This window comes from Danio rerio, chromosome 13 (assembly GCF_049306965.1).
Source record: "Danio rerio strain Tuebingen ecotype United States chromosome 13, GRCz12tu, whole genome shotgun sequence".
NCBI classification, from domain to species: Eukaryota; Metazoa; Chordata; class Actinopteri; order Cypriniformes; family Danionidae; genus Danio; species Danio rerio.
The window spans coordinates 10,530,654-10,555,891 of NC_133188.1; the positions used below are offsets into that span (position 1 = coordinate 10,530,654).

Here is a 25,238-nt window from a genome sequence, read left to right on the forward strand (position 1 = left end):
GTGCTTATTCTCTTTATAAGTTTTAGGTGTGTTTTGAGCATAACAAGCATTAAACCAATCAATCTCATCTCCCATTCCCTTTAAGAGTCAGTTGCATCACGCCATGGTGCATTTGCTATTTACATGGTTGACATTGTAAGTGGAAAAACTGAATGCTTCACTAGCGAGAAAACCGTTAAACAGACCATCTGCAGCACAAAGATAAAAAATGAGCCTCCTCATATCTTACTTTCTCTTTACATTACGTTTAATTTTTACTTTACTCCTTTATTTTCATGGATGAGGAAATGGTATTGTGCGTACTCCACTGAAGAAATTCATTAGCCTACATAATTAATTTTGTTTGTTAATCGCAAAGATTTGTTTCAAAACTAAATTCAGCTCTAATTTCCAGCAAATTAATAAATAAGCATTAATAACGAAGTTATAAAAAAAAAGTCATATCCAAACACACGTCCTATTCTTATGCCCCATATAGTGATGCAGGCGTCACCAAAACCTGACAGGTGGACAAATCTAAACTTGTTTTTCTTAAAACAAGTATAAATATACATATAATAAATAATACTGCTAATAATAATATCATTATATGAATGCAAATTGTCATGAATAAACTAAAAAAAGCCCCTCGAGATGAAGAAGGCATGGAGGTAGTGTTTTTTTTTATTTATGTAGAAAATAATAATTGTAATCCTTTTATTCTTTTTCAAATGTAAATATATTTGTGGATTGCTGTACATCCTGTGAGTATTAAGCAATATGTACGCATTTGGACCTGCATAGGCGCATAACTAACTTATTCTGTGCTAGACTTTAGACCTGCTTTTAGTTGTTCAATTGCGCAATCTGTTCTAGTACCTCAAAATAGCAATGCGCCAACAATGCACCACACCTCCTTTGTAGACCCGAACACCCATGAGTCCACAAAGCGCAAATGGATTTGCTATTTAAACAACATGGTGCAAAACATGAAAATTAGGGTTGCGCTGGTCTGAAATTAGCAACAAACGTCTTGCACCTTATTGTGCGGGGTGTATGATAGCCTATACTGTCAAACAATACTAATTAACTAATGTAGAAATAGTCAGTACAAAAAGCAGAACTTTATTTACAACTTTATATCTTTCTTCAGGGGCCTCTGCAAATGATTTAATGACATTTTACAGCACAAGGTACATGTTGCTTTATGATATAGAGTATGCATTGGAGCAAACTCATGTGAGATTTTGCTATTTGTGCATTATTGAGTAGTACTGCACTAGAACTAAGAAGTATTTTAAAGTCAGTGTGTTTGAGTTATTTTAGATAAATAAAACTAAGGATCATGTCATTGAGTCTATTGCTGAGATGCTCTAAAATTATATCAGCTCAATGTCTTCAATGTTAAACTGAAGGTGGATGTTGCTGTTGATTATGATAACAACAACTAGACATTAGTCGGGAAAGGCTGCAGCGAGAGACACAAATTAAGACACAATTGAGAGCTCTATTTGCTGCCTCGCCTGAGGTTATACTGCTCAACATGACATCTCTCTTCACCCTTTCTCATCAGCTTTCGCTCTCCTACACCGCCTTCACCCGTTTCTGTTTCATACTGAGTTCCGAAGAGTGTTAGGTTGCATGTTTTTCACCTTTTTTTCAGAAAAAGTAAGGCGATCTGATCCGGCTTTCACTTTTTTCTTCCATAACAATTGCAGGAGGTCTGCGCAAGTGCAGACAGTGGAATGAGACGACGGAAGAGTTCAGGGCTCATCTGTAAAATCTCCCTTCTCTGGAGGATGTCCATCTGCCTAGTATCTGGTTGCAGAAATCAGACACACTACTTTTCCAGGGATATTTCACTTAAATTTAATAGTAACTTTGTGTTTGGTCAGCTAGAGCCTTACAGTTCAACCTGACAGGCTTATGCAAAACCCAAACCCTGGGGTGATCCTAACTTTGTTGTGGTTGAATTTAATTTTAATGCTCTGTCATTTATCATTAAGTTTGTTCACACCCAAGGATATTATACTTGCTTACCTTCACTTGAAATGAAGGGTTTGTTGTTTGCATAGTGATTTTAATCGTAGTTCTGTATCAAGAGACTTCAAATGTCAATGAAATATCAATGTAACTGTGCTTATATAAATAGAGATTAGAGTGAACGTCCACAATACGGCGCGTGGTTATCACATGACATTAAGATAATACTGAGTAAACATGAAGTGATAAACATCTCTGTTCTTGTGAGGAACTATGTAGAAGTTAAGTTGAGGTAAAATGTAGATCTTTTCCTGGATCTTTCTTTCTTTCTTTCTTTCTTTCTTTCTTTCTTTCTTTCTTTTTTTCTTTCCTTTATTATTTAGTTCAAATTACTTAATATATAATACACATAAAATAAGCAAGGGCGAGGCAGTGGCGCAGTAGGTAGTGCTGTTGCCTCACAGCAAGAAGGTCGTTGGGTCACTGGTTCGAACCTCGGCTCAGTTGGCGTTTCTGTGTGGAGTTTGCATGTTCTCCCTGCCTTCGTGCGGGTTTCCTCTGGGTGCTCCGGTTTCCCCCACAGTCCAAAGACATGTGGTACAGGTGAATTGGGTAGGCTAAATTGTCCGTAGTGTGTGTGTGTGGATGTTTCCCAGAGATGGGTTGCGGCTGGCTGCGTAAAAACTTGCTGGATAAGTTGGCGGTTCATTCCGCTGTGGCGACCCCGGATTAATAAAGGGACTAAGCTGACAAGAAAATGAATGAATGAATAAAACAAGCAACTTTGTGATTACTTTTTGTCTGAAATATTTTAAAGGGCACCTATTATGGAAAGATTTACTTTTGTGAGCTGTTTGAACAGAAATGTGTAAGTATACGGTTGCCACAGTCATATTGGAGTGGTACAAACTCAACAAGTCTTTTTTTTTTTAATGTCCTAATTTAAAAATTGGATTCAAATCCCAGGGATCTTGAGGCAGGTAGAACCCTCTCCTTTAGTAAAGGTGCAAAAAACAGCTACATTTTTTTCTGACACAAAAATTAATAAGGCATATAAACATGATAAAATTATTAATAAGGCATATTATAAATTATCTGATTAATATTTTGATGTGAAACTTCATAGACAAGCCAAGCGGTGGCGCAGTAGGTTGTGCTGTCGCCTCACAGCAAGAAGGTCGCTGGTTCGAGCCTCAGCTGAGTCAGTTGGCGTTTCTGTGTGGAGTTTGCATGTTCTCTTCGCGTTCACGTGGGTTTCCTCCGGGTGCTCCGGTTTCCCCCACAGTCCAAAGACATGCTGTACAGGTGAATTTGGTAGGCTAAATTGTCCATAGTGTATGAGTGTGAATGAGTGTGTGTGGATGTTTCCCAGAGATGGAAGGGCATCGCTATGGAAAACATATGCTGGATAAGTTGGTGGTTCATTCCGCTGTGGCGACCCCAGATTAATAAAGGGACTAAGCCGAAGAGAAAATGAATGAATGCCCTGCCACTGCCGAGCTTGCAGACTACCTCTGTGACTTCAGTCTGGGTGATGGGCGAGTCAACCCCTGCATCTCCCATCTCTGATTCTTAAATGTAAAGAATGTGAGTTGGATTTATAAGATCCCCCAAGTTTTCTTTCCACTGGCTGACCACCTCCTCAGCCCAACAGTTTCCTACTTTCACTATTGACAGTGAAGCACAGCTTTACCAGAATCTCTTTGATCTCTTATATGTTCTCTTCCATGTTCTACCTGAACTCTTTAAGTTGGATCCAACTTAAAGTGGATCCAGATAACCATCATGTGGTGATCAGTTGACAGCTCTGCCCCTCTCTTTCTTTCAGTGTCCAAGACATATGGTCGAAGATCAGATGAGACGACCACAAACTCAATCGTCGACCTCCGACCTCAGATATTCTTGTGTTATGTGAACTGATAGACACTCTTATGCTCAAACATTGTGTTTATTATGGACAAACTGACTAGCACAGAAATCCATCAACAGAAAACCACTCAGATTCAGATTGGGGAGGCCATTCCTGCCAATCATGCCTCTCCAGGTATAACTATCATTGCTCATGTGAGCCTTTAAGTCCCCTAGTAGAATGAATAAGTACCCACAATGAGTACCTTCTAGCACCCCTCCAAAGGACACTAAGAAGGCTCAATTACCCAATAGTAGTGTTTATACTGCAGTAAAGAGCAAAGCATCGTACAGACCATAAAAGTGTCACAAACAGTCCTGATTTTGGACGATGACAGGATATATCTGCATGTCTGTAAGTTATTGAAACCACACATGAAAGCGTAAATTACACTAGACACTTATGAGCTGCATGAAGCAGTTCTGTTCACACAGCAGTACTTTACCAGAAAAAAATGTGTGACTCTTAAAAATGTACAGGTGTAAGTTTGGTTAAAGAATGCAGTTGTCACTTTGATGAATGACCTAAATGTGTGTGAACGCAGCCATGTTGATGTTTAATACATGGGTTGACATCTGTATTCTGCTGTTTTTGTTCAAGTAAATACAATTGCCTTCAAAAACATTCACAGATTTTATTATACATTAATTCATTCATTTTCTTGTCGGCTTAGTCCCTTTATCTTGGGTCGCCACAGCGGAATGAACCGCCAACTTATCCAGCAAGTTTTTACGCAGCGGATGCCCTTCCAGCCGCAACCCATCTCTGGGAAATTTTATAATACATAAAAATAGAAAAGCATAATTAGATTTTTTGGTCATTGCAATTCTTGACTCTTAAAAAGCTCATTTGGCCTTTTTTCTCTCCCTTTGAGGGATATTTTGAGTTTGATGAATGTTCAGTTGGCCCAGAGCGTTCTTTAAATATGACCACATTTAAAAGGAGCGTGTCAAAAAGAGATTGATTTCTCTGCAGTTGACTTCCGTCTGCTGTGTTTATTACCAGTACAACCCATTCCCAACACAGCCGATGTGCAGGGACTCTCATAGATTTAGATAGGCTAAATGGCAGTACTCTGAACGTGAATGAAGCAGTGGTTAGCATCATGATAAAATATAAGACCCTTTTGGCCAGAATGCAGGCAACATAGACAGACAGCCATGACTCATTGCTACTGGAGCCAACCTGTCTGCGAAAGTGCTCAGAACCTGGACCCTGGGTCAGACGCCCCCCTCTGCCTTCTCCTCTGTCCCCCAGCTGCTGGCCCTTGACAGGACCACAGGCGGCCCCATACATGGGGGTGTTATATGGGCTGTTTGATCGGCCATAGTTTCATTTTTGTGCATGCTTGTGTGTGTGGGTGTGTGTAAAACGGAAAGTGGGTTTGAGAAGGATACCTGATGTTATTTGCCCCAATATGGCTTGTCTCCTATTATCTCTTTCTTCACCCATGGTTTTATAACAAAGGTATAAAGATGCCTATATTGCAACCCTTTCCCCTGGGGTTTTCTTTAGTGCAGCAGAAGAAGGGTGTTGGGTCACAAACCACCATGTCCAACGCAGCCATGAGTAATGTTTCTATTTTAAACCACAGCTATAAACAACATGCATATTTTCTTACAGTGAAAACAAATAGACCAAGTTGCTGAGAAGCCATTAGCTATCAATAAACACTGAGCTCCATTTTTTTTACTTTTAGCTGGAAGTCCTCCTGTGCAAGCAAGAGATTTTTTTCCCCCTTCACTGGAAAGCGGTCTGCCGTTTGATCAGTTCTTCCTCAATCAGAATAATTATACAAACCTGCTGTTCATCTAACACCATCTCTGTCTGTTTGATTTGCCTAACCAAAGAAACTTAGGCAGAAAACCTTATCAAGTTCAGCCCGGTGTGTCATACTTTAGGCCACATTCAAAGTGCAATTAAATGTGGCCCAAAATTGATTTATTAATTTTCTTTTCACACATTTTTTCATGAACAGCACAAACCACATTAAATCAGATTTTTTCAATTAAATTTGGGATGTGGCAATAAATCCATTACAGTGTAAGTCAGGTGTTTTGAAATGCGTCTTCAGTCTGAACATTCATTGGAACTCGGGTAACTTTTTAAACACTAAAGATTTATCACGATTCTATTCTCATGACTCTTGACACTATAGCCCCTTTCACACAGACAGACCTTTCTGGAAAGGTCTGTATGTGTGAACAGGCCCTTTTTGAAAACACCGGTAAATTCGTTCCGGCTATTTTCCGGAAAAAAAAGTTGTAACATAACTGGTAATTTGCCGGAATGCTGCGCTATGTGAAGAAGAAGGAAGATTGCCGGAAAGAGCACGTGCACGTCTAGAACGCACTGACGTGAGACATCTACTTCAACCAATCAGAACACTCAGATGCATTCACATCCGCGCGGTTTATGAGAATAAAAGACTGCATTTAGCATCCAGACACATTTAGCTGCTGGATGTCAGTCATCTAACATTTATATGTTACTTCCTAATGCCAACTGTGTAAAAATATCGATACAATACTTATGAAAAGCCGTTGTTTATTTACCTTCAAGCTCTGACACGTGTGCCCGTGAAGCAACTTGTGAGCGCCAGCACACACACATTGAAGTTGTTCACAATACTGATCCATCCACAGAGTTTGTAATGTAGATAAATGTTTACAAATACATGCGCAGCCGTTTAGAGGTTATTTCTGGTTAATGATGTCAGAATTTACCAGTATTTTGGAATGGTGTGAATGGTCCGGAAAAATTCGTTAACGTCCTCGTCTGTGTGAACAGTTCTCTTTTGAATTTACCGATAAAGGTGTTCCGGAAATTTTCCGGATATTTACCGGTATCACTGTGTAAAAGGACGTATGTTTGAAGGAATTCACATTTTAAATTGCCAATAAATTGAGTTCAATGTCTTTATCTGTGAATGCTTCATTCCTGGGTCCTTTGGATTGATGATTATACACCAGCTGACAAAAGCTTTGTTGCCTATGCAAGTTTTAGGAACAACAAATAATAACTTGACTTCTAGTTGATCATTTGGTATCAGACGTGGCTTGTGTGGAAGGCAAAGGCCTCTAGATGACACTTATTGCACCAAAATAAACAATGATCAAGCCTTGATTTTTAATTATTTAATTAGGACAGTAAGGTCTGACTTTGCTTAGACAAAAATCTTGACACTTATCAGAAATAATGTCCAGTATAGAATATAAAGTCATGGTGCAGTAAAAAAATAATTAATATTGTGTATGACTTCCATGAGCTTGGAGGACTGCATCCATACATCTCTGCTACGACTGTGTTATTAATAAAGTTGTATGGAATGGCAAAGAAAACGTTCTTGGAGGACTCCCAGAGTTCATCAAGATTCTTTGGATTCATTTTCAGTGCCTTCTTCACCATCTTACCCCAGACATGCTCAATAATGTTCATGTCTGGTTACTGGGCTGGCCAGTCCTGGAGCACCTTGAACTTCTTTGCTTTCAGGAACTTTGATGTGGAGGCTAAAGAATGAGGAGCGCTATCCTGCTGAAGAATTTGCTCTCCCTTGTGGTTTGTAATGTAATGGGCAGCACAAATGTCTTGATACCTCAGACTGCCATCCACTCTGCAGATCTCTCGCAATCCTCCAGACTGAATGCAACCCCAAACCATGATTTTTTTCTTCACCAAACTTGACTGATTTTTTATGTGAGAATCTTGGGTCAGTGCAGATTGCCACTTTTCCAAATGATGTTGGTGTATGGCTTATACAATTAATGTTTAAAAACTTGCCTGTGTAGGCCTACAACAGAATCTGATATAGGTTTATTGGTGTTGCAATGACAAATGTGAATAAAGTCAGGCAGTGCAATTGCATCTTGTTTATTACATCAGATTTTTAAAATGTGTTGTTTAACTTTTTGATTGCAGCATATATTTATATATTCATCTAAGCGTCACTTTAATGCAGCCTGGATGGTGTCTGTATGTTTGTTTTCAGTAGTCTATATTGCTGCAAAGGTTTTTCTAAATTCATTGTACTTCTAATTAAAGAAGGACAAATTAATTTTGCCATGAGTGTGTGAGGGCAACGGTGGTTTCAGAACTCTCCATAGAGCAATGACAACCCAACAAAATAACACATGTTTGACTTAACTTTGGTTACAACAAACAACCACAATTGTCCAGGATGTGCTTGTTAATATTCTCATGTTCAACATAAGATATAAAGTTTTGTTTCGATTGGCCTGTTTTTCAGGATTTTACGCTCAAGGGATTTACATGAGAATGAGGAAACAGTAGGGCTTGAGGCTCGGCATGTCATTTCCATGACAGGGTATAAGATTCTGACGGCATATTAATCTTGAATAAAGATATCAGTTTCCCGATATTGTGATTACTACTCTAAAATATGTACTTTTTAAATGTCTTGGTAAAAACAAAACCTTTTCCCCCTTTGAACACATGTTTTATTTTGAGAAACATTTAAAATATTTTGGAACAGTGAACATGACAGGCTAAATAATTCAAATGAATCATTGACCTGCTGTCTTCAGTTTCAAAAACACAGATTTCATTCATTTATTTTCTTGTCAGCTTAGTCCCTTTATTAATCCAGGGTCGCCACAGCGGAATGAACCGCCAACTTATCCAGCAAGGTTTTATGCAGCGGATGCCCTTCCAGCCGCAACCCATCTCTGGGAAACATCTACACACACTACAGACAATTTAGTCTACCCAATATACCTGTACTGCATGTTTTTTGGACTGTGGGGGAAACCGGAACACCCGGAGAAATCCCACGCGAACGCAGGGAGAACATGCAAACTCCACACAGAAAAGCCAACTGAGCCGAGGCTCGAACCAGCGACCCAGCGACCTTCTTGCTGTGAGCTGACAGCACTACCTACTGCGCCACTGCTTCGCCCAACACAGATTTCTTCACAATTTAAAAAAGCACATTTGGATATGTTTTTGCTGGAGATACTGTTGCCCTAAAAAACTAAACAAAAAGAAATGTAAATAAAAATTTTTTACATATATCACAGTAACGGTAAAGCAGAAAATTTTGACAGTTTTAAAACATTGACTTTTCCAAACCACGGTATACCTTTAAAACAGTTATCATGCCTAGCTATATCAAGATTGTCATTTTATAACACCTTCGAATAAATGTTTGAATCATTCAAAACAACTGCTAAAGTAAAAATGCACGTCTCTGATTGGTCTTTTGACCTAAAACCAGCTACAACCACTACATTTGGACTATTTCTTATGTTTGCATAAATCAACAACCAACAAAACAAACAAAAACACTTTAACATACTCTTGATTATTGTTTTGTTGGCTTTAATTGTATGATTCCAAAATTATTCCAAAAGTCCCGAGCTAGTTATCCCTATAAAAACAAAATTAAAAAGATTTAGCAAATATATTTTGTACATACTGTAAATGTAGTGAAAAGGGCATATTTAGTGCTAATTGTTTATCATCAGGTGACGCGGTGGCGCAGTAGGTAGTGCTATCACCTTACAGCAAGAAGATTGCTGGTTTGAGCCTCGGCTAGATCAGTTGGCATTTCTGTGAGGAGTTTGCATGTTCTCCCCCCGTTCATGTGGGTTTCCTCCAGGTGCTCCGGTTTCCCCCACAAGTCCAAAGACATGCGGTACAGGTGAATTAGGTAAGCTAAAAAATTGTCCATGTTGTATAAGTGTGAATGCGTGCGTATGGGTGTTTCCCAGTGATGGGTTGCAGCTGGAAGAGCATCCGCTGCGTAAAACATGTGCTGGATAAGTTGGCGGTTCATTCTGCTGTGGCAACCCCAGATTAATACTAGGGACTAAGCCGAAAAGAAAATGAATAAATGAATGAATAAATGAATGTTTATTATCATAATGAGTCTTAAAACATGCATAAGAGAAGCTGCTTAACCTTTTTGTTATTAAGGATCCTGAAAGGGGGACTCAAAATGTGGTTTTAGCCACTGTGTGCTAAATTCTTTTTTTCCCCCCTTTCTTTTTACTCTGCATTAAAATTTCCAGGCTGGAAAATCTGAACATAATTCGAAAACATGAAAAGGAAATGAGTGTGAATGTGAGACGGTGAATAAACAGGCTTGGTATATTTCCATAGGGCTCCGCAGTGCTGTGTGGAGCTACTGGGGCCGAGATGCGTGTGTCAGAAATAATTAAGGCTCAATGTCTCAGTCCGTCGTGTCTGTCTGGCCTTCTGTAACAGAGCTGATAAAGCCATGCCTCTCCTGGTGTGCCTGATCATGACCCTTGACCCCTGCCCAACCCCTTAACTCCACATGCCACTATCAGCTATTCAATATATAGCCTACTCTGGGACTTCTGTTGGTCTCTGACCTTTTCTGCCACACAACCCTGATAAGCATCACTATTATGACAGCTTGATGACAGAGATACAACAGTACTTAGCAGGATATTTCAACATATTGATGGTAAGAAGTGCATTGTCTTGTTATCTTAAACTGACATACTGAATATACTTGGTATAGTCAACCACATGGGTTATATTCTCGATTAAAAATATGCAAGAACTTTTTAAGAACTAATGAATGATGGTTTCATAAGGTTCCTTTTTCCTTAAATACCTGTAAAAAATATAGGCAAATGTATTTATTTAGTTGAAATAAAAACAAATACATTATTTCATATATTATTTTTTTGGGTACATTTTACATAGTAGATTTTTCAACTTGCCCTTAGCTACCATTACTTTGTTGGGACTGAGTTATGTTGGTTTGTGTTTTTGTATGTTTTGTCTGTTCAAGGTTGGGGCATGCCTTCAGTGCACCTGATGCTCATCAGCACCCTTATTTAAACTCAGTGAGCGAGTTTGTCTGGGCTGCTGTTCATTCATTGTTTGGGCAGTTGGCTAGAGCGGCGCTCTAATTTGGGCTTTACGTTTCCATACACTAGCGCTAACAACTGTTACTACATCCACTTGCTTGCCTTTCACACTGATTGAACTTTTGATTATTTTTAAATTGTTAGAATAAATAATATTCTTGACTATTTTGCCATGTTGTCTCCCTTAGGGCCCTATCATACACGTGGCGCAATGCGTCGTAAGGCACGAAACAATTGTTGTTTGCTAGTTTTAGCTCGGCACAAGAGTCGTTTTGACGTTTTGTGTTACGTTGTTTAAATAGCAAATGCATTTGCGCTCATATGTGCGCACATAGGCATTATTAGCAGTATTATTTATTATCTGCATATTTATATTTGTTTTATTAAAAACAAGCTTAGACTTGTCAACCTATGACCTATAAATGCGCTATGACGAGGCGCAACTGGCACTTAAAGGGAATGGAAAATGAGACTTTGATTGGTTTATACTCAAAACACACCTAGAACTTATTAAGAGAATAAGCTCAACCCTGTAAGACCATGCGTCATGGTGCAAAGTGGATGGTCATTAATCAGTTTCATTGGTATACAATTATAATTATTGACATTTAAAGGGCACCTATGATAACAGTCATCTTTTGTAAGCTGTTTGTTCAGAATTGTGTGTATGTATAGAGTGCCCACCGTCACATTGGTGTAATAGAAACACTATAAGTCTCTTTTTTTTAAACTTCCTGATGTTGAAACTTGGATCCAGATCCCTCCCATTTTAAGGCCCACCGCAACGTAATTTAGGAGTGTGTTTTTTTCTGCTCACCGAATTGATTGACAGTCATGTATTAACAGGTCTTCATAGTAACGCATATAGGTGTGAACCTACACTAGTCTCACGGTTCTGTTCAGTTATTATGCCATCGATTCTTTTCAATTCGATGCATCTCGGTGCATTGATGCTTTCCATACACAATTTTATACTTTACTTCACAGCACAAGAAAAATGTATAAATATATTTATATATTATTTGTAATACAATTTTGTCCTTTAATACAAACAGTCAGAACTACACATGCACAAGTACATGCACAGAACAACATGTGCATTTATAGCAAATAAGCAAATGTAAATATCCCGCTGGCTTTATGAGCCCTGTCGAGCGAGTTCTTACACCCCTATGATTGGTCACAAGCTTAACAGAAAGGCCTGCAATTGGCTCTAATACTCTGGTGCTGTTTTACAATGTTCACTAGCGGCAGCAGCAATCACAGCTGATCCATAATAGACGTGGAGGAGAAAACTTGCCCTGCAGACACGCTCGTGTCTGGATCCATAAGTATCGCTATAACAGCCGAGAGGAGGGGAAATGTCACGCCAGCAGGTCAAACGGGCCACAGTGAGCGAAAGAGAGAGGAATGGAATTACTTTCATTTTCTTAATTGCAGTGAAACAGCTTCTGCTGTAAGTGTCAGACTGTCCAGCAAAGACACACAGTAAATTGTGCAGAGCTTCTGTGTTTTTAAGTAGTCACAGTGTTTGAATTACTTGTGCTCGCCTAAACAATATGCTAATTGTGGTCGTTAATGTTAAGTTAAAATTATGCCAAGTCGTCACAAATTAAACAATGCATGGGAAACGGCTTTAGCATTAGCAACAAGCTAACGTTAACTAGATAAGTAATTTTAATCGATAATACAGCAGATTCATGGGGAATTACATCGGTAATCAGCATTTTTGCCCCAACTAATTTATGAACGAGTCTGTATTAACTACATTGAAGAGAATCGCCTTATTTAAAGTGAATAAAAGCCCCTACTTACATAGTGAAATTCTACATTTAATCAGCCGCAGCCGCACACCAGACGTGTGCCTGTGTGTGAGTAGGTGAGACGAGAGGGAAAAAAAGCACACAGTGGACCGAACCACTTTGAGGAAGGGGAGGGGGAACTCAACTGTTTCTAAATGCATTTTAAATGACAAATGCGGTTTTCGTTCTACTTAGACAATTGTTTTAGGTATATATACATATATTTTTTACAATGTTCCCCCCGTCCCCCCGGGATTTACGCCCCTGGTCCATTGTGTGTGTATGCTTGAACTTCGTAATTACATTGTGTGTGACTCATCATTGCAAAAAGGCTTAAAATATCTCCACTACAAATACATCAAATAATCATTGGGAAAGTTCTTACTGTTGTATTTATTACAAGCATTACATAATATCTTCTTTCATGTCTGTCACTGTGCTGTTTATCTTACACATCCGGAGATGGAGATACACTTTGACAGGCACGTGGGAATGGTGGGCAGGGAGAATTAGCTTATTTGCATTAAAGGCACAGGCATCAAAAACAGCTACATTGTGTTCAGAGCAGAAAATCTTAACATTCTGAAAGGTTTAATAAATAATCTGATGGGTCTTTTGAGCTGAAACTTTACAAACACATTCTAGAGACACAAAAGACTTATCTTAAATCTTAAAAAAGGGGTAAAATAGGTGCCTTTTAAAGTAATTTTGCTTGTGTGTTATGTGTATATATATTTATTTTAAATGCTTTCAATGTCACAGACACTATGCACCTGTGCACATATGGGCCTTTAGTTTTGGTTGTCAAGTACATACTGTGCACCAGTGTACATTGATTTCAGAAAATTGACAAGGACATAAGATACTAAACGTCTGCACAAACTCAGCACTGGCAAACATTTTGCTTATAAGCAACACACTGAACCATAATGCAGATGTCGCGAATTCATCAACAGCACATTGCAGCGGCTGCTCATGCCATGCACCCCGTCAGTGAGGTTATTGCATCACCGAGTCCTGGAAGACCCATCAGCCTCCTGGCTCTGGGAATAGAGGGGGCTTCCCTCTCACTGGCAACAAGCAACCTGATCAGCACGCATTATCACCTCATAATTACAGTCCTTTTGGACATATTAGCGTAGGCGTTGTGATCCGGTTTCAATGCGGAACCCAATTGCCCAACACATTCCCCACCTCTCCAGTTTTTACAGATGCCTTCTCAACAAACAAGCCTTGTATAAAAATATCCCCTGGCACTACTGGTTCTCCGATGCCATTGGCCGGTACACGCAGGCATGTGACGAGATGTAGCCAATGGCGTAAGATGTAGTGCGAAGCGTCTTATGTTACCTGAGTGGGGCACAATGATTTAGCATGGCGATGGTATTTATATCAGCAGTGAAAGTGTCATGGCGAGAAGGTCAAAGGCTTGAGTAAACACATGAGTCTGCCGTATCAGAGAGAAATCTGCTTGTTAAACGTGCAAGGCCTGCGCGAACACACATTTACAGAGAGCACATATGCTCCTAGCGCTTGTGGTTTTCTCATATCAGGAGTCCTGTCTGACTCGATGAGATCACTCAAGTAGAAATCGAGAGTTACATTTCCCCACTTCTTTATGGCACAATTTATGTCAATTGAAATTGAGTGGAACCAAATCAAATGTACTGAGTCTGCCTGAGGTGATAAAGTGCATATTTCCCCAGTGTAGTAATACTGTAGAGTTTCTTTCACACGTACAGTCTAACAAGTCACACATGCAAATCTCTGACCTGCAGAGCGGGAATAAAATAAAAGCCATGAGAAATAGCAGGTTATCATCGAACTCTCTGTGGGGCTAGCATTTACTTTCCTAGTGCTTCCCTTGCGTATCAGTTTCAAATGACAACAGTGGTGTAATTGCACCATTCCTGAGTGTGATAGATGAAACCCTTATGTCTTCCCTTGGTTATATGAAAGAAAAAACGCTGTTTATTTTCTCCAGGCGGCTTCGTGCTGTCTCAAATGGAAACTATTACCTGCAGTCGTGTTGGGCCAAACAAATATCTATTAAAGCGAAATAATAAAACAAACGAACGTAGGCCGTGAAAAAAATATTTAAGCCCTAAACACTAGTTCTGCACTGGAGATTTATGCAGCCCTGCCTTCCAAAACAGACTTGAGCTTATAAAGCAGAGAAAGCATGAATCTCCGCGGTGTGTGAACAATCGCCTACTTTTAAATCTAATTGCTGCAATCTATTTCTAAAAGCAGCAGATTTATTGTAGCTATTACCTATATTTTTCAGGAGTAAATGTGTTTTCAAGCTTTAATGAGTTAACCGTTTCCCTTACCCTCCTCCTCCAAGAGCTCATATCATTCCTTGGATGGCTTTCATAGTTGTCGAGTTAAACGAGTCGATCTTCCTTCAAGCACTTGGACTTGATGCATCTGTGGGCCTCCAGGACACCTGTGTGGACCATATCAAATGTGCCACTCAGTCAGTCTAATAAACATAATACACATATGCGCACTCACTTAAGAGACACTCGTTTTGGATGCTGCTTTCCTTCCAGCATTTTAGCCTGTCTAGAAAGTACTAGAATGTAATATAACTTTTTTTTAGGGATGTACACAAGTACAATGGTCCCAATATATTTTCTCTTTTACATTTTTAATCTCTATAGCTTGTAAGAAATAGCCACATATTGAAAAGTAATGTTATGTAGCTGTATTGACATTAAGTTATGAGTGAACTGTCTCTTGTTACAGTTATAAAATAGTTTGATAACAAGCAGGAAATGTTCATGGGCTAATAACCACATATAACCACACTGAAATGGTCTATAACAAAATTTCCTTTTAATGAAAGTCTCAAAAAAAATGGCTTAAAAATGTCAACATGCTAAAACACATCCAGTAAAGCAACAAAGGCTCATTCTGAAAATGTAGCCCAATATACATTTCTGGAGATCGTGAATTATGTAGCCAGAAGTACATATGGCTGCATTTTATCCTTAAAACGAACGCTACGGGGTGATATGATGCCGTTCCTTTTCATGGGAATGGACAGCTTTCACACCCTTACCAGTTTGTCCCGTAGCTCGCCTTGTACGTCAGTGTGACTTGAGACACAAAGAGGTGTTAATCACGATGAGGTGGTTTGAGTCTGGTGAAGAACAATTCTAGAAAGCGGGAAAGACAAATACAGAATACAAAAAATAAGATAACTAGTGAATCTGTCTTTTTAAAACACTATTGATTGGGTTTTAGGGAAGGGGGTGAGTGGGGGAGGGGGGGTGTGGGGCATTGGTTGGTTGGTCAGTCAATCAACAACATCCTCTGGTGGATTTACACGAGAAGAACAGGCACGAATGGCAAATGAGAAATTTAAGATCTCAAGTGTACACAGCAGCCTCTGGAGGATTTGAGAAAACAAAAACTGCAAAAAAACGCAGCTTCTGGGACGTATTTCATGATCACTAGAAATGTATATAGGGCTAAATTTTCAGAATGCTATAGCTTGCCTGAGTACTGTTAGAGCTACTGCATTTTTGTGGATTTGTATCTTTGTTTATTGAATCAGTTTCTGCTATTGAATGTATAATTAATTTATTTTTATTACTGACTGTTCTCTTGTCACTATTGTTTGGGTTTCTAAATCACCAGTGTGGATGTGATGTGGATTAAGACAATATCACTACAAAACGTCCACCACACTCACTTGTATTTCACTTTAAAATGTAAAAATTATGTTATGTCCCTGACATTTTTTTCTGTGTAGTATTGAAAAAGGTATTGAATGTCGATGTTTTTCAACATTTCAAGAAGTTCTAGCTCTGTGACAACAATAATTTCCAACAGTTTTGTTCAACAACATTTCTGAATTTCTCAACTGTAGTGTTGGCAACACAACAATTCAAGCATATGATAATAATAAAAAGATGATGTATTAATATGCAAAATAACCATTATTTTATTATGAATTAATGATGAGTAATTATGAGTTAAGGAGTGCGATAATCATGAACTAACTTTGATTACAATATGAGCCACAAGAGCCACAAGAGTTTATGTGTGAATAATGGCTACCTTGATTAATTGTTAATACATGTTGTTAATTAAGGTTATTAATGTTATTAATGTTAATATTATTAATTAATTAAAATATAAGTTTAAGCTAAATGTAACCAACATAAACTCATGAGCTGTAAATGTATAATAATGTCATGACTTTACTTGGAGGGGCACATCACCATCATCTTTAACTAACTCCTCTGTTGAAACTGTTCATGTTGATGCTGTCCAAACACTTTTCTATTGTTATTCATTGTGAATGCAATAGACGGGCATGCACAAGGAGTTCATGCGTAGATGAGAATGGGTTTATGATGATGTGTACCTCCAAGTAGTCACACTCTTAGAAATAAAGGTACATAAGCCATCACTGGGGCAGTACCTTTTCAAAAGGTACAAATTTGTACCTGAAGGGTTCATAATTGTACCTCAAAGGTACTTTTTCGTTACATTTGGGTACTAATATGCCTCTTTGAGATACCAATATGGATTCTTTGGGTACAAATATGTATCTTTTGAAAAGGTACTGCCCCAGTGACAGCTCCTGTACCATTATTTCTGAGAGTGCACAATATAATTATACATTAACATATCATGAGTTCATGATTGTAAAATTAAGCATAAACTAATATGGTAGGTAATACATTAATTAACAAACAAGCATGTGCTAACAAGTAAATAAGGTAGCGCTTAGTTAAAGTCAGGATTAGCGCATGCATTAACTGATTATTAGTTCATAACAAAGTAAAAAAAAAAAGGGGTTTACCATATTGTTTTTGAAGTATTGAAATTTACACTTTCATTTATATGTTAAAAAACATTAAAAAAAATAAACATATCAGGTTTCATCCTATCATTTAAAATGTCTTTTAGAATTATTATTATTATTATTCATTCATTTTCTTGTCGGCTTAGTTCCTTTATTAATCCGGGGTCGCCACAGCGGAATGAACCGCCAACCTATCCAGCAAGTTTTTACGCAGTGGATGCCCTTCCAGCCACAACCCATCTCTGGGAAACATCCACACTCACATTCACACCCACGCTCATACACTACAGTCAATTTAGCCTTCCCAATTCACCTGTACCGCATGTCTTTGGACTGTGGGGGAAACCGGAGCACCCGGAGGAAACCCACGCGAAAGCAGGGAGAACATGCAAACTCCACACAGAAACGGCAACTGAGCCGAGGTTCGACCCAGCGACCTTCTTGCTGTGAGGCGACAGCACTACCTACTGCGCCACTGCCTCGCCGTTATTATTATTATTATTATTATTATTATTATTATTATTATTATTATTATTATAATTATTATTATTATTATTATCATTCATTCATTTTCTTTTCGGCTTTGTCCCTTTATTAATCTGGGGTCGACCACAGTGAAATGAACTGCCAACTTATCCAGCATATGTTTTACACAGCGGATGCACTTCCAGCTGCAACCCATCACTAGGAAACATCCATACACACTCATTAACACACGTATACTATGGACAACTTTAGCTTAACCAATTCACCTATAGTGCAAGTCTTTGGACTTGTGGGGGAAAACGGAGCACCCAGAGGAAACCCATGCAAACATGGGAAGAACATACAAACTCCACACAGAAATGCCAACTGACCCAGACAAGGCTTGAACCAGGGACCTTCTTCCTGTGAGGCAATCGTGCTATCCACTGCACCACCGTGATGCCCTTGTAATTATTATTAAATTATATAATTATTATCAGAATTTAACTTAAATAAAACTTTTATTATGTTATATTCATTCATTAATTTTCTTGTCGGCTTAATCCCTTTATTAATCCGGGGTCGCCACAGCGGAATGAACCACCAACTTATCCAGCAAGTTTTTACACAGCGGATGTCCTTCCAGCCGCAACCCATCTCTGGGTAATATTACTGTATGTTATATAAATAACAATAATATTAATAACTTAAACAACATTTTTCTTTCAAATATGAACAATATATATATTTTTTAAATAATTAGTTATTTTATTAAAATAAACTTTGTTTCTTTTTAAAATACTTCAATTTATTTTGTTTTAAAGATTATCAACAATCATACAAATGATCTTATAAATAATATCAACTGTATCAACAAAAACATCAACAATACCAACTGTCCTCATTTTTCAGTTGGCAAAACATTGAGTTGTATTTCATTTCAGACTAAAATAAACCTTAAATAGGCTATTACCTTTGTAGCTGAAAGGCAGAGTGGGATGCAATCAGTTCACTTTCACCACAATGGTGACGTTGATTGTTCTGTATCATGCTTAGGTAGTTGCCCAAATGTTGTAACCACTCATCAACTTCAGCCCCTGAAGAGGAAATGCAGAGTTTGGTAATGGCTCTTCCTTCACTAATGCAAAATGTTATGCTACTCATCTGTATATTTAGCAATTAAACTTTATTTGTGTTGGTAAAATGTACCATTTATCATGCGCTTTGTAAGAAAATGAAGTTGCTAAATGCAGAGAAGTGAAGTTTATTCATAAACTAATTTCGAGAGGATCACGTGCTTATGATTTATCACGTCCAGTCTCGTATTTGCTAATCACTAATCTTCCAATCATATGAGCCCTAAGGCACCATAAATAGTCTAAGTTTTCAGTTCACTTTATCTTCGTTTGGAAGAAGCAGCTTCACCGTAGCTAGCTCCGTTGAAGAACCAACTCTAAACCAGCATGGACAACTAAAGCAGCAGCAACAAGCTACAATCTTCAGGATCTTCATTTGGAAGAACGCTCTGCTCTGCTCATCAACTACAAAAGCTACAAGTGCTACAAGCTACAAAAGCTTCAAGCTACAATCTACAATATACAATCTAAAAGCTTCAATCTACAAGCTAAAATATACAAGCTACAGCAACAACAACAACAACTACTATTGCTACCATTTCAAACAACTACAACTCCAACAATTTCATCAACAGCTTAAACAACAACACCAAAACCTTCCACTTCAAAGAGCCTCCACAACGTATCTGCTGTGTCTTCAACCTGATTTCCCAGCAAGATATAAGCCAAAACTCCAAAGCTATTGCAATAAAACGGAACCCTCACCTTCTCCTAGCAGTACACATGCTATCCATCGTTTAACAGATTGTTTGCTGGAATGTGTTCAGCAGAGCAGCAGCTCCAGCCACAAACAATGTTGAATTTGATCAACAAAATGGCCGCCAGGCTTTTTGCACCTTTTGCATGGCCTGACTGAAACTCCTTAAGCCAATAGCTGTAAAGATAAGCGTCTCCATCCAATGAGCTAAAAGACTGGAGATGGTCCCGCCCTCTCTCTTGACTCTGTTGCAAAGACCTTATGAATGAATAGGCCAGACACGCTTGTAAATTTAGTTAAAAATAAATAAAAAAAAAAAAAAATAAATAAATAAATAAATAAATAAATAAATTAAAAAAAAATTAAATAAATAAAATAAAATAAATAAAAATAAAAAATAAAATTCCATTTGACATTTAACTTCTGAAAAGATTATTACCCAACCAGTAAATATTAACAAGCTATTGAAAAACATTATGCCATCAAGCACAGAAGTCCAATTGTAATACGCTAGCGACTCATGTGTTGATTTACAAGCGTCATATAAGATTATATAGCAAGTCAGTCGGATGTGAAAACGGCAAAGAAACAAACTTCCCACTTGACTGTTATAAATACAAATTTAAACTTCACTATCACTTCACATGCTCAGTCTTCAAGGGGTACCAGTTTTCCAGGACCACCAGACTAGCCATATCCCATGTCCTCAGCTCTCCATTCATCTGTCATCCCGTTAGGAGACGAACACCCACCCCTACCATCCTTGCACATCGTATCAATGAAGTCATCGGACCATGCATTATCAAAAGCGCTTCCATTTACAGCCGCCCATGCCCTTATTAAGATGCCTCGCATGGATATAAACTAAAACAATTTTCATGTCTGCCATACTTGTATTATTTTGCAAAGATTTAATTTCTGATTCTCTTTGTTTTTTCTATTTTAGAGATCATGACTGCTGGCTCCAGAAGCTGACCCTCATCCAACCTATTACACTCCACATCCTCTTCACAAAGGATACATTCCATTTTTCACTTTATCCAATCTGTCCTAACCTGCAGTCTGCAACCTCCGAACCTGAAACCGTCGATTATCTTATTAAAAAGAAATCGACAACAACTTCATGATTGGAACTCCAAGGCTCCTCCTTTTAATATCTCGCGCATTAGCCCCATTGGTGTCGCTACTCAAAAATGTTCTGGCAAAAACGCCTTGTAGTCGACCTTTCGTCCCAACACAATTGCTCCTTTCCTAGCATTAACAGCACTATCCCATTGGACGAATATTTACTTAACTACCACGACATTGATCAAGAGATCTCTCTCATAAAGATAGCCAGTCGTAACACCTGGCTAGCCAAAGAAGACATTTCCCCTACCTTTAAAATCATGCCAATCCACCCAGACTTCTGGCACCTTTTGGCATTTATTGGCGAAATCAATTCTATTTTTCGGATGCAAAAGCAGCCCAAAAAAATATTTGACATGATGTCAGAAGCTTTATGCTGGATTCTGTCTAATATTTACGAAATACCATACCTCATTCACCTTCTAGACGATTTTCTTATTTCCCCCCCGTCATCTCCTCCAGCCAAACACCTAGCGATCACCCAGCAGGTTTTCGCTGATCTCGGAAGGACCCAGTACTTCAATCGAATTTCTGGGTATTAATCTAGACTCGCATAAATTCCAAGCATCCCTTCCTAAAGAGAAAATCAATCGAATAATTTCTCTATCCCAAATTTTCCTTGAAAAACAGATGTGCACACAACGAGAACTCCTACCAATTCTCGGCCATCTAAATTTCGCTATGCGCATTATTCCTTTCATTTCCCACCTCCATCAATTATCCACCACAGTTCATGGTTTAGAAGAAACAATTTTTCTCTCCAAACCCAGTCGCGATGAACTTTGCTTATGGATCTCTTTCCTTAAGCAATGGAACGGCTGTTCCTTTTTCTACAGCGACTTGATTGCATCCCCTATTGACATCAACACATACACAGACGCTGCCCTTCCAATAGGTTACAGTGGCTAATATAAAGGACACTGGTTTGTCTCAACATGGCCAACCCAATTGTAATTCCATTCCAAAGACCAATGTTTTTCAGCCCTCTTCAAATTCTACCCTATCATCGCAGCAGCCATCCTGTGGGGGGACGAATGGTCTACATCTAGCATTCTCTTTCACTGCGATAACGAAGCTACAGTGCATTGCATTAACAAAGGGCGCTCCCACTCCCAATCGCTTATGCCATTTTTAAGACACCTTATCTGGATATCTGCTAAAAAAAAAAAAAAAAAAAATTTATCATGATTGCTGAACATGTACCTGGTTGCAAAAACCAAATCGCTGACTCTCTCTCTCATTTCTCTTTGCAGATATTCTGGCAACTAGCCCCGGAAGCAGACCCTCACCCAACGCCGGTCCCTCCTTATTCAGTAACGATATTTCCATAAACCACCCACTTCATAATCTTCATCAAACTTCTCTATCTCTTATCCTACAAGCAATAGCTCCCAGAACCCTCAATGCATACCTCACAGCATGGAATTCGTTCAAACAATTCCATACCATGCTAGACAACCCATTACACTCAAAATCCTTACCTCATGCATCTACACCCTCTGTAAAGGTTACATTTCCTCCCATACAGCCCGCACTTTAGATGTTATGTTCAATCTAGCATTTTTTTTGGGGGGTTTCTTAAATGTTCTGAATTAACAGTTACATCCAAATTTAACCCTCTACTCCACCCCACCATCTCAGATCTAGCTTTGCAAGACAGGGAAACTATCTCTTTCCTTATCAAACAAAGCAAAACAGATTAATTCCAGAGAGGACACTCTATCCTCATTTTCAATATTCCTTCACCTACACGCCCATTCCAAACCCTCTTAGCCTAGAAAATCTCAAGAGGCTAACCCACTGGCCCCGCTTTTTACTGATGACGCTAACCGTCCAGTATCTCGATTCTGGTTTCAAAAACACCTTAAAGAAATCTTTCGCCTATCAGGTTTTTCCCAGAGCCCTTTTCCAGCCACTCATTCAGGATTGGCGCAGCCACTACAACGGGCTCTCACACCATCAGATCCAGACCCTTGGTCGCTGGTCTTCTGAAGCTTTCAAATCTTATATACGTCTCAGTAAATACCACCTCAAGAAAGCCCAACAGGCTTTAACCAACCCCCAAGCACCTCCTCACACGGCTCCAACTCAAAAAGGTGTCTAACAGAGCCTCGACTCTCGCAAGAGTCATCCAAACCAAACTCTGCAGAAGCCCAATTGTCCACCCATGGCACCCTTACATGTTTGCCAAGGACTCCCTCAAGGGCCATTGCAGTTAGCATCTTCTGCAATCACCAATAGCTATTTACAGATGCAGACGTTTGTATCCACATGTTCTTTGCGCATTTACTGCGTTTGTACATATGTATTATATTTGTGCTTGTTCCCTTCTTCCAACTTTTCCAAATCTTTTATCCTTATAACCCTACTTTTCAGCCTCTCGTTCCTTTCTTCTCTACACTCCACTCCCAACTAATCTATTTTACACTCTACCTCTAATGATCTTGTTTCTCCTGTCTAGACTCTTCAGACACCCGAAGGGGCCCCCTTGAGCTCCAACTCTCGCAGGATTCGGCCATAGCGGCCACAGTCCTTTCTTCTTCACGATGTTACCTATTCTTTTTCCGCCTAGACTCTTTCTCCAAGCTCCAAACCCCGCAGGGGTCCGCTCAAGCTAAAACTTCTTCACTCTACTTCAACTACCTCTCTTCTCCTTATGACTCACCCTCTAGCTCTGACCCCCACAGGGGTCGCTCCGAGCCCCAATCTCTCGCAAGAGTTATCCAAATCCTCTTTCCCACTCACTGATATCTATCTCCTCCTATCCGCAATCTACCCTCAAGCTCTGACCTCCACAAAGGTCGCTCAGAGCTCCAACTCTCACAAGAGTTACTCTCTTCCACTCACTGCTACCTATCTCCCCCTATCTACACTCTACCCCCAAGCTCTGACCTCCACAGAGGTCGCTTCAAGCTCCAACTCTCGCAAGAGTTACTCTCTTCCACTCATTGCTCCTCCCAGCTACACTCTACCCTCAAGCTCAAACCTCCGCAGAGGTCACTCCTGTCTACACCCTACCCTCAAGCTCAAACCTCCGCAGAGGTCACTCCTATCTACACCCTACCTTCAAGCTCAAACCTCCGCAGAGGTCGCTCCTAGCTACACTCTACCCTCAAGCTCAAACCTCCGCAGAGGTCACTCCTATCTACACTCTACCCTCAAGCTCAAACCTCCGCAGAGGTCACTCCTATCTACACCCTACCCTCAAGCTCAAACCTCCGCAGAGGTCACTCCTATCTACACCCTACCTTCAAGCTCAAACCTCCGCAGAGGTCGCTCCTATCTACACCCTACCCTCAAGCTCAAACCTCCGCAGAGGTCACTCCTATCTACACCCTACCTTCAAGCTCAAACCTCCGCAGAGGTCGCTCCTATCTACACCCTACCCTCAAGCTCTAACCTCCGCAGAGGTCACTCCTATCTACACCCTACCCTCAAGCTCTAACCTCCGCAGAGGCCGCTCTAAACTCTAACTCTCACAAAAGCTCCATCTTTCGTAAGAGCTACTCTCCTCCACTCACTGCTCCATACCTTCACTCTACTCTGGCCCCCGCAGGGGTCACTTAGAGCTCCAACTCCCACAAGATTCACTCAAAGTTCTCTTTTCACTGCTTCAAACCACCTATTCTCCCCTTCTTCTCAACCCCGAAAACCATGACCCCCGCAGGGGTTCCTTCAAACTCTAACTCCAGCAAGAGTTATTAGAATCCTCTTTTCACCTTTTCCTATCTAATTAATGCCCATGCATTTAACCTCTTTCCTTCTATTATATCCAGCAGCCGGATATAGCTCTAAATTTCCTGCCTTTTGGGGGGTTTTTTCTTCGAATACGCGGCTGCTGTCCCGAGCGATTAATTTCTGCATTTTGGGGAGTTCTGAGATCCACCGAGCTCAGGCTCCCTTCTTGCTCTGCCAACGGGAGGAAGCCCCGGGCTCGAGGAGCCCTTGAGCTCGGGGCTCTCTCCCGGGACAGCATGCCAAATAAGCTTTGTAAATCATCAGCTAAGTGTGAACTCTTGAAGTGAAGTTTATTCATAAACTAATTTCGAGAGGATCACGTGCTTATGATTTATCACGTCCAGTCTCGTATTTGCTAATCACTAATCTTCCAATCATATGAGCCCTAAGGCACCATAAATAGTCTAAGTTTTCAGTTCACTTTATCTTCGTTTGGAAGAAAACCCCCCTCCTCCCCTATTCTCCTCCTTTACCTGCAATTGGGCGGCACGGCGGTCCAGTGGTTAGCACTGTGAACCACACAGCAAGAATACTGCCGGTCCTAGTTCGATAGGACCGGTGAGTGTTTCTGTGGGGAGTTTGTATGTCCTTCCCGTGTCCGCGTGGGTTTTCCCCGGGCTCTCCGGTTTCCTCCCACCATCCAAAGACATTCAACATACTTAACAATCAAGCTTGTCTAATTCCTTACGTTCCCTTAGCTACAGCGGCAGGGG

General features: G+C 39.8%; 1 long non-coding RNA gene across 3 annotated transcripts in view; it reads right to left on the minus strand.

Annotated features, from left to right (window-relative positions):
- Positions 1-25,238, minus strand: part of LOC141377138 (uncharacterized) — a 58,198-nt gene that overhangs the window by 15,462 nt on the left and 17,498 nt on the right. The window contains exons 2-3 of one of the 3 annotated variants that reach the window (XR_012389174.1): positions 18,800-18,923; positions 14,870-14,985 (exon numbers count right to left, since the gene is read on the minus strand). This is a non-coding gene — a long non-coding RNA (uncharacterized lncRNA). Of the gene's footprint in view, positions 1-14,869; positions 14,986-15,603; positions 15,701-18,799; positions 18,924-25,238 lie in introns of those variants that run through there. The other 2 variants (XR_012389175.1, XR_012389173.1) reach the window with 2 other exon arrangements.